Source organism: Gopherus flavomarginatus, chromosome 16 (assembly GCF_025201925.1).
Source record: "Gopherus flavomarginatus isolate rGopFla2 chromosome 16, rGopFla2.mat.asm, whole genome shotgun sequence".
In the NCBI taxonomy this organism is placed as follows: Eukaryota; Metazoa; Chordata; order Testudines; family Testudinidae; genus Gopherus; species Gopherus flavomarginatus.
In genome coordinates this window covers 9,369,176-9,379,444 of record NC_066632.1, presented here as the reverse complement: position 1 = coordinate 9,379,444, position 10,269 = coordinate 9,369,176, and the positions used below count along the sequence as shown (strand labels likewise).

General features: G+C 51.8%; 2 non-coding genes across 2 annotated transcripts; one reads left to right on the top strand and one right to left on the bottom strand.

Annotated features, from left to right (window-relative positions):
- Window positions 1-7,145: 7,145 nt before the first annotated feature.
- On the bottom strand, window positions 7,146-7,219 carry TRNAK-CUU (transfer RNA lysine (anticodon CUU)). The gene has a single exon. It is a non-coding gene; the product is annotated as a tRNA-Lys (tRNA).
- A 2,419-nt stretch (window positions 7,220-9,638) lies between these two features.
- On the top strand, window positions 9,639-9,831 carry LOC127035786 (U2 spliceosomal RNA). Its single transcript, XR_007769945.1, has one exon. It is a non-coding gene; the product is annotated as a U2 spliceosomal RNA (small nuclear RNA).
- Window positions 9,832-10,269: the final 438 nt, after the last annotated feature.

Below are 10,269 nucleotides of genomic sequence, written 5' to 3'. Positions count from 1 at the left end.
CGGACCAGCCGTAACGTTCCGCTGGGCGCTGGGGGCGGGGCTGGAGTGGGGCCGGGGAGTAACAGGGAGCGTGGGGGGGGCGGGCGCAGAGCAGGAAATTGATGGGCGGGAGGGTCAGGCAGCTGGAGGCAGGGTTCGTGGGGGGCTAAAGGGCACAGTCCGGGCTGGGGGGAGGAGCAGGAGTGGAGCTCAGGGGGAGGCGCTGGCAGAGCCCCCCCTTTGGTGTGAGGGCGGAGGTGTCGGGGGGGGAGTAGAAGCCGGAGTTGCAGGGGGGGGGAGGTCATTGGGGGTAGATCTGTCTCTGTGCAGCCAGGACATTCCCGGAGTGGGAGGGAGGTGAGTTAACTGGATGCTGTCCCTGTTTTGCCACTTCCTCCCACACACATTCTCTCAAGATTTCCCCTTTTCTCTCTCATTATCACACGTGGCTATAAAATCCAGGGAGATTCTCCTCCCCCCCCCCAATGATCAGTTCTCTAATTGCCTCTGATTTTCCCTTTTCTCTCCTTGCTTCTCAAATGTCAATTTAAAATCTCTCCGATGGGGGGTGGATTTTCCCACCCATTTTATCTGCAGCGATTTATCCTTGTTTGGGTGGGAAATTGTTGCCCTGGGTCATTCCCCAGAACATGGCTCCCACTGGAGTGGGATGGGATGAGGTTCCCGTTCTCTGCCAGGGCAGGGAAAGGAAGGGAGGAGCACATCCCCCATGGAGACTGCCCAGACCCCATTTCCCAATCCCCCTGCGGCCCCCTTCCATTGTCCAGGGAGCCTTCCAGCTCCCCCCCCGCCCTTAAATCAGCTCCTCAAAGGGTTCTGAGCTGCTCACGTGAATGGTTGCCCCGTGGCCGGGGGGGACCATCACATTCTGTTTATGTATTGGACAGTCATATTAAATCCAGTCCAACAGTCCCCCTTTTCCACTAGTTATTTAATAGCAACATCAAATCCCCTCCGATCTTGGTGGTTTTCTCTCATGTTATCAAATGTCGTTTGTGACAGGGTTCTCTCTGCCTGTCTCAAAGATTGATATAAAATACCCCAAACATTTGCCCCACTTCTCTCTAGTTGTTTTATTTCTAATTGAATATGATGGGTTGTTTCCCAATGTGCTAAGATGCAGCCGCCTCTGGGATGGATCCCTGGTGGCCATTATTTGCTAGTGACAGCCCGTGGACCTTTCTTGCCCTCCAGGCCTTCCATTCTCCTGTTAAAGAAGCACTCCCCAGGCTCCCTCTGCCTGTGTGACTGGCCAGCAGGAGGTGGTGTTAACTTTCTAGCCACTTCTCACACTCTGTGAGGTAACACTTGCAGGGGCAGGGAAGGTGTCTGTGTGGGGAGATTGCAGCTGAAGGGTCATTGTGGTAGGGGGAGGCCTCTGGGTGGCTGGGCAGGGGGTACCCTAGTCAAGTTGGTGGGTTGTGGAGGTTTGGGGTTTTCGGGGGTGGTGGTTCTGATGTGCCCATCCCTGAGGCTATGGGACCTGGAGGTGGGTATCGCTTTGGGCATGGTGGCTGCTAAACAGTGGGGGTGGGTGTCTCTCGGGGAGGCGTGAAAGAGGGTTAGAGGGAGCCTGGTTCTGTGCCAGGGGCTCTGTCTGGGCTTCCCCTGCTGGTTCCTGGTTTTGTTGCCATCCCCAGTGCACAGAGCTGGGGGAGGGGATCCCTGGCACTAGGTGAGTGCATGCCAGGGAAGCAGAGTGATGGGTCGCACTGTAAAGCATCAGGGGGTCACACTGGGCAGAGGAGGGGGTCCCAGGCAAATGTCAGGGTAGATCGTTCTGGAGGGTGGGGAAGTTCCTAGGCAGGCAGTGAGGGACTGAGTTCCCAGTGGGGGGGGTCCCTTGAGGGGGTCCCTGGCTGCTGGGGGCTCTTGGTGGGGGGAACACTTTGGGATTCCCAACCTGGCAATCATGGTGTGGTGGGGGTTCTCTGGCCGGTGGGGCTTTGAGGGGTATCTGGGGTCCCTGGCCAGGGACTCTGGGGGCTGCGTCCCAAGGAATATCTGATGGGATCCTGGCTGGGGGGTGTCTGGGGCCACTGGCTGGGGGGTCTGGGCTCTGGGTACTAGGGGGTGTCTGGGGGCTGCTGCTAACCATGATCCTTCTCTCTGGTCAACTTGTACCAGAGTCCTGGCTCCTAGTCACCAGGTCACCAAGTCCATTCCCCAGTCACGTGCCCTGTCACTGTGATAACTTTCTGTCCACTTAGCAAACACTGTTAGTGTGAAATCACAGAATTTACTTTTCTCCTCTTTTGAAAACTGCAGGAACTTTCGGTTCCGTTTGGAAAATTTTTGCCCCCAGTCCTTGTCCTAGATCTGCGGGGGTGAGGGAGGTGGGAAGGGAGTCAGAACTGCCACACGATGGTCTTTTCCACAGCGTTCTGAACTCATTCTTTCTGAAATCCGGTGTCATTGAGACCGTTGTTAATCCAGAGTCACTGTATGGAAAGACAAGGAGTGATTCCAGATGGACAGTGGGTCAAATGAGATCAGCCATTCTCCCTGTGAGGAGGGGCTCCCATTAGCTGCTCTCCCCAGAGAGCTAAAGGAGGGAAGCTGCTCAAACACTCTGTCCCTCTCTGCTCAGGATATTGGGGTTCAGCTTCCTGGGTCAGATGCTGCAGCCTCCATTGTGATCTGGGAGACCAGGCTTGGCAGCTGCTGCTCTCCCAGTGGGGCTCTGTGCTGGGAAGTGACCTTAATTAAAGCTTCTTCTCTGCCCGGCCCAGGGGATGACTTTCTGCAGCTGGTCCTAGCCCCCTAGGGCAGTCCTGGGCCCTGTTACTACTAAATTCTGAGCCAGAGGCTCCAGGTAACTGAAAGACCTCAGGGAATGTCCTAGGGTCTGGCAAGAAAGTGACTCTGCACAAACAACACCACCTCATTTCTCCTCCCATTAGCGGTTGCCAGGAGGAAATCCAGCCATGGGAGAGCAAAGCCCCCAGGAATGGGACTGTCCCAGCCAGAGGGGCAGGGAGAGAGGACAGGGGAAGGAGAGACTGAAAGGGGCAGTGGGAGAAATGAATGTGGGGGAGAGATTTCCAGCTCTCTAGTCCACCCAGACACATGTATTGCTGCATCCTGGGGCAGAACCACTTTCCAGTGAACAAAACAAGGATCAGACAGAGCAAAAGCCAGTTCCTGACTCCATATTCCCCCTGCTGGGGTGTGGCTGCCGTGGGGTCAGTGTCTGAGGGAATCCCCCACTGTGACTCCATTGGTTCTGCTCTTTTCTAGCCTTGTGTTCAGAGAAGGGGTGAGGGGAGAGAGAAGGGAGGTTAAAATGTGTCTGTGGACTTAGCCTGGCAGGAGGGGCCAGGTCTAAATTGTAATAAACAGACTGAGCATTTCCCAGCATGACAGAATCTAGGGTGTCTGTCTGCAGGGAAAGGGCCTGGGGGAATTGTGATGTGAAATTAACTAAAACCGGTTCTGAAACGCCCACAACTGCCCTTCTCCCCCAGACAGGCTGCAGAATGTTTTGCTCCAGCTCATCCCAGCCTGGCGTGGGACAGGGAAGAGAAATGGCTGCAGTGGAGACAGTCCAGGTAGAGATTATCGGGGGGTTGCTGGTGGGTTCCTGCTGGAGGAAAGGGAGAGCAAATACACCAGAGGTGGGAAGGTTTGCAGAATCTGGTTTGGAGGCTGGAGCGGGGCAGGAAATTCACAGCGTGGGGAAAGGAGGAGGCCAGGGTGTGGCAGACCTGCTGGGAGTTATTTACTAAGTGGCCTAGATTCTAGGAACAGACCCAGGAGGTTTGGAGGTGGAAATGCCCTAGTTTGTGAAGAGAGAAAATAACCCACCTACATGGAGCTAGTCAAACTGACCAGACTCCTAGTGCTGGAGCCTGACCTCATTAAATAACCATCAGCTGCTGTGAGATATAAAGGGGAAACCCATGAGTCAGGCTTATTGGAGCTGCCTCTCCCTTCATATCCCGCTCCTCACAATGAGGAGGGTGTTGGGCATCCTACCAGCGAGCTCTCCCTGGACCCTGCTAGGGGCTCCATCTCCTGTATCAGTCAGTGGCTAGTAGGGGGGTGATGGATATGCTGGGAGAGATAAGGGGCTCTCTCTTCATCCCCTCACCCTGGCATTTGCTGGATACTCTGAGCCAAGTCGAGGTGGGACTCTCCTGACTATGATCCACCCAGAGCTTCCATTTGATTCACTCTTCTCTGCCACAAATAGTGGGGCTGTGAGTGGGGCAGCAAATCCTTAGTGTTGGACTCTTACTCTTTCAGGGGCCGGTGACCTTCAAGGAGATGGCTATGTATTTCACCAGGGAAGAGTGGGCTCTGCTGGACCCCGCTCAGAGAGCCCTCTACTGGGATGTCATGCAGGAGAACTATGAGACTGTGACCTCGCTGGGTAACGGTTCCTGTCCCTTCTGTTCTTGGAAGGGGAAATGAAGAGTGAAGGTTTACGCCACCCCCACAATGCCATCTGTACCCTGTCCTGTTTCAGCATCACCCCAATAGGCCAGTGACACACATAATACCAGAGACTCTCCTCTGCTGCAGAGCACTTTGGGAACAGAGCACAGGAGCCGTATTGCACAGTGTCAAATATATCCTGTTTGCTCAAGTGAAACTGGGGGTTAGGTCTGGCATAACTGTTCCATACCCCTAATCATTTTTGTTGCCCTTTTCTGAACCTTTTCCAATTCCAATATATCTATTTTTGAGATGGGGTGACAATTGCATGCAGTATTCAAGGTGTGGGTGTATCATGGATTTATTTGCTGTTTTTACAAATATGATCTATGAGATATTCTGTCATATCTATCTCTTTCTTAATTATTTCCTACATTGTTCACTTTTTTTCACTGCTCCTGCACATTGAGTGGATGTTTTCAGAGAACTATCCACAGTGACTCCAAGATCCATCTCTTGAGTGGAAATAACTAATTTAGACCCCATCATTTTGTATGTATAGTTGGGATTGTGTTTTCCAATGGGCTGCACTATGTGCTATCCTGTCATCTAGTACTGCTGAGATCCTGGATTCAGTAATATCCCTGCCCTTCCTGTTCCCTTTCTCCACCGAACCCCGCCAGCCCATGCTTCTGTTCCCAGCTTCCCCAGTATTCTCGCACTGTCTCTGAACCTCTCTGTCAGCAAGAAGCAGTGCCAGGGACACTTGCCCTCTGTCTGGAGTCTTCGATTTCTGGGACATGGATTTACTTTCTCTGTGTTGTAAGAGGCTCTGTCATAATGAGTGTCTGTGACGTTACCCAGAGTACAATCTGGACTGTTAAATAGCTGTTCCCTCAGTCCTCCAGCATGGGGTGCCTTTTCCACTGTTTTCCCGCGAGAACAGCCCCTCTTGGCCAATTAACACACAGTCTCCAGCATGTAACTCACTCCCAGCTACACAGTATTGAGTGCTGCTAGATAGCCACTCATGAATTACACCTCAGGAGAAAACCAGCAAATTCTCAAGTGCCCAACTTTCCCCCAAAAATGTGCATCTTGCACTTTCCAGCACGCTACTGAACGACCGAAGCTCATATGAAGCCTGTCATTTCATCAGCGGAAAATGACATGCACCGGCTTGTTATCCCAAACAGAGTTTCCAACACACTTCAATCCACACATACTGGTTAGATGAACAATAAACCAAGATTGTTAACTACCAAATACTAAAACTAGGCCCAGTCCATGAAAGGGGCACTCCCAGGAGAGACTGTATAAAGACTGGAACATGAAACACCTTTGTAAACCTGAGACAGCTGCCTTGGGGACAATGACAGGGAGAATCCCCCAAAGTGACTCCTTTGTTTCTGCTCTTCTCTGGCCTCCAATTGTTCCTTCCAACGTGGAGTACTTTGCACTTGTCTCTACTGAATTTGATCCTATTTACTTCAGATCATTTCTCCCGTTTTATCCAGATCATTTTGAATTTTAATCCAATCCTCCAAAGCACTTACAACCCCTCCCAGCTTGGTGTTGTCCACAAACTTGATACGTGTAAGAGAGAGACTGTTACTGGGAGGGTTTCCAAAGATGGACCTGAACTAGAAATGAGCTCCGTTTCACATGTGTGGGTCCCCGCCACTCGCTGGGGGTGTGCTAGGGTGACCAGATGTCCCGATTTTATAGGGACAGTCCCGATTTGGGGGGTCTTTTGCTTATATAGGATCCTATTACCCTCCACACTGTTCCAATTTTTCACACTTGCTGTCTGGTCACCCTAAGGTGTGCACATGTGTGGGTCACAGCTGTTCACTGCCCCTCTCATTGCAGCGTGTGTGCAGGGTTACTGCCCTGGGAACTGCAGGGCACCATGGACATGGGGCTGGCTGGAGGCAGGGCAGGGGCTGACTGGAGGTCGGGTCTGGCTGCAAGCAGGGCAAGGCGTGCGGGGCTGGCTGCAGACAGGACAGGGGGTGCAGGACTGGCTGCAAATGGGCTGGCTGCAGGCAGGTCAGGGTGTGTGGGACTGGCTGCTGACAGGGGCTGGCAGCAGGCAGGGGGATGTGGGGTGGAGTGGGCTGGTTGGCTTCAGGCAGGGCCTCAGGGGAGTGCGCAGGGGTTTGCAGGCCTGGAGACAGAGGAGTATGGGACTGGCTGTCTTAAGGCAGGGGAGTGCGGCAAGAGTTGACTGGAGACAGGGCACGGGGTGCAGGGCTGGTGCAGGCAGGGCAGGGGGTGCAGCAGGGGCTGGCTGAGGGCAGGGGTGCGGGTACAGGGGGTACAGCCTACCCTGTCCGGTAAGTGCCCGCTCCTCCACCAAGGTAGCAGCAGCAGCCCAGGGCTCGGGGGCTATTTAAAGGGCCTGGGGCTCTCCTGCTTCCACCGTCCCAACCCTTTGAATAGCCGCGGGAGCTCTGTGGAAGTGGCGGGGCTCCGGGGGCTGTTTAAAGGGCTGGGGCGGTAAAAGCAAGGGGAGCCCCAGACTTTTTAAATAGCCCCCAAGTCTCCAGCAGTGGGGCTCTGGTGGCAATTTAAACAGCCTGAGGCTCCAGTCCCTGCTGGGAGCCCCAGGCCCTGTAAATTGCCCCCTGGGGAAGCTGGGCCACCCTAGTACAGTGCACCAGCAGGGCTTGGGTGCGAGGCCCGATTCAGGGGAATTGGTTGAATTGGCCTAAAGCCGGCCCTGCCCGCAGGAAAGCAAGGAAGTAGCACAGGCTTATCACTGTCCCTGGGTGGCCTTGAACCACCATTCTTTCAGTTAAGAGCCAAACGTGCTGACCCATTGCACCACAGAGACACAGACAGGCCAGGCTGTATGGAGCACAACAGTCAGGAATCAGCTCAGGGTCCGGTCTAGCACATGCATGCAGTGGTTGGACAAGCAACAGCAAGGAACTGGACTGGTGCGAAGTGAAAGATCTGTGGGAAGGAACCGAAAATAGTACTGGGGCTGCAGTACAGGGCTTGCATACACTTTCTTTGGCCTGTTTTGCTGGAAGAGTTAGCAGGGCAAGCTTGTTAGTCACAGGTAAGGGGGTGAGTTTATGCAAATTCTGGACTCTGGGACCACAGCTGGGGTGGGACAGGCACAACTTTTGTGGCATATGCACCCTATCTGCAACCAACCTTTGTTAGTTCACTCCATAACAGCACACACAAAGCAACTTTTTACCTTTCAGCACCAAAATATACTGTAGAAGAAATCTAGTAGCATAACTTTAAGATGAGAAACTTCAGTACTAACAACAATTCTAAAGATATTCAAAAATACCTCTGTCTTTAGACACCAGACAAAAAATCAATCAGACCAAGAACAAACATCTATTCCTACTTCCCACACACTTGGGGAGGGGGGGGTTTTGAACCCATACTCCTTAATGATGAGTCCTTTCCAGGCGAGGGGCAAGCTCTCAGGCCTCAAATGCCAGGTACAGTTACTCTCTCCTTGATCCAAACTAAACAGGAAAATACACTTGATTACTCCTGCCCCAATAACAAAGAGATGGGGGATCCCACAGCAGCTGAAATGACCATTTGGACAAGCACTCCCCTCATGCAATCTGGGGTGGGTGTAACCATGCAAATGACATCAGCCCCAAAAGGCCTTTACAACAGATCACCAACAGATGGCAGGGTAGAGTTCATACCGACCCTGCTTAAACTAGATTGTGGCAAAGATTAAAAAACACTGAATGTTAAAACTCACCAAACGCGGGTGAATCCATTCTCATTGTCGTACCCGCTTCTTAAACTCCACACCTGAACGTAGCCCTCACATGGACAACATACCCTCCTAACTCAGTGTCTGTACGTTAACTTTTTACCCCCAGTCAGGGCTATTGCAGATTCGGTATTCCTTACGCCACCCGATCTTAAACCGAACTTCGCATCCCCTGGGTAATCTGTACATTGTTCCCTGATCACCAGAAACTTCTACACCTAAATGCTGTACCGTACACCTTTTTCTTCTTTGAACGTCATCTTACTAAAATGTTGACATTTGTTCGAGATCCTGGCTCCTGTTCCCTTGCAAGGCGTGTGCCTTTGCTCCAGGTTTTAGTCTGCTAATACAGCGGGGGCAGGGTGGGGGCCGATTGAGCCAGAGGCGCTTGCCTGCTGCAGACACGGATCAAAGGCTGAACCTCATCCCCCACGAGCTGAAGGCTTAATTGAAAACAGTTTAAGCAGTACTCCCATCTCCGGCACTCAGCTACCCAGCTCCCAATGGGGTCCAAACCCCAAATAGATCCTTTTTACCCTGTAGAAGCTGTAAAAGCCTGTGACTAGGGCAGCTGCCTAGCAGCCGGCGCATATGCCTGCCAGCGTGAGAGCTCGTAAGGCACTAATCCAGATAGAGGTGGCTGGGTGGCAGGGGGAGTAAAGAGCCAGCAGAGTGGTGCAGCGGACGCGTGTTGGGCCCATAACCCAGAGGTCAATGGATCAAAGCCATTCTCTGATACACGAGCCCTTGTCTCTTTTCCCTCTGGGCCTTCAAGCGATCAAAACCATTGGCTTGCGGGCCCAGCTCTGTCTGCCATGTGCCTGGGCAGCAGCAGGACAGTCTCAAGAGAGCAGCTCCCACCCATTATCTCTTGTAGTGGAAAAGAAGTAGAATTGTGGTTGGACTTTTGCTATTTCTTTTCAGGGAGTCAGTGGCTGTGAGGCAACCCTTACTGATAATGGCAGGGGAAGAGTTCTCTCTTCTGCATTGATGCTGCAATTTTTTGTTGTGCCCTTTCTCTCCCCCTTCAATGCAGGCAGGTAGGCTTGGTGGCTTGGGGATGTGGGTCAAGCCTGGTTTCTTTTGGCAGACACCTGGTTGAGAACTGGTGCTCTACGGTCTTGTCTAAACTGACCAGCCCTAATGTCTGTAGCCTCGTCTCATACTTTGGAAGCCTTTTATTTACCCCTTTCCACTGCAAAAACGACTATTTAGTACTACTCTTTCTTTCCAAGCTGCTAACCAGTTACTGATCCATGAGAGGGCCCCAGCCATCTGGAGTAGCTTGTGACTGTGAGTGGCAACCTCAGGGCAGATTGTTAAGAAGAAGAGCACAATCCCCAAACTGGTTGTGTGTTCTAGACTTACGTTTCACCAAGTGTCAGATTCTGGATGACACCCCTTTTATGACTTTATAAAGCAAACTTGCTATTTTTGCATCATTTGAGCGTTCTATGCAGAGGACTAGAAATGTTTCTATTAACCTGAATGTTAGATCATTTTAACATTGGCTGGAATCACAATGTTAAATTAGTTCTTATGACTTTAATAACTTATACTTCCTCTATCTCAGGACTAGCTTTTAAACTGATTTTTGGACTAGGGAGATGGAATAGCAGCTTCCTCCATCCCTTGCACACATCACCCTGTTACTGTGGCACTGAACCTCCAGGAGCGGTGGACCTCCCTATGGGGAGAATATCGTGGTTGAAGAGCAGCGAAGAAAAATGATGTTGTCTGTGTTCCCATTTGGTTTGTTCTGAGTATGGTTTTGAGTCGTTTGTAACTCTTTCATCAGTTATTAGTAACATCTTATTATCAGGCCTCTGAACTGAAAGGCTGCTCTTGCAGGTTTTACTTTGTCGTTGTTTGTAGGTCAAACAGCCGCTTTCTTAGGCCTCGTCTACACTACGCATTTAAACCCAATTTAGCAGCATTAAAACGAATTAACCTTGCACCCGTCCACACAATGAAGACCTTTATATCGATATAAAGGGTTCTTAATACCGATATCTATACTCCTCCCTGACGAGGGGAGTAGCGTGGAAATCGGTATTGCCATGTTGGATTAAGGTTAGTGTGGCGGCAATTCAATAGTATTGGCCTCCGGGCGGTATCCCAGAGTG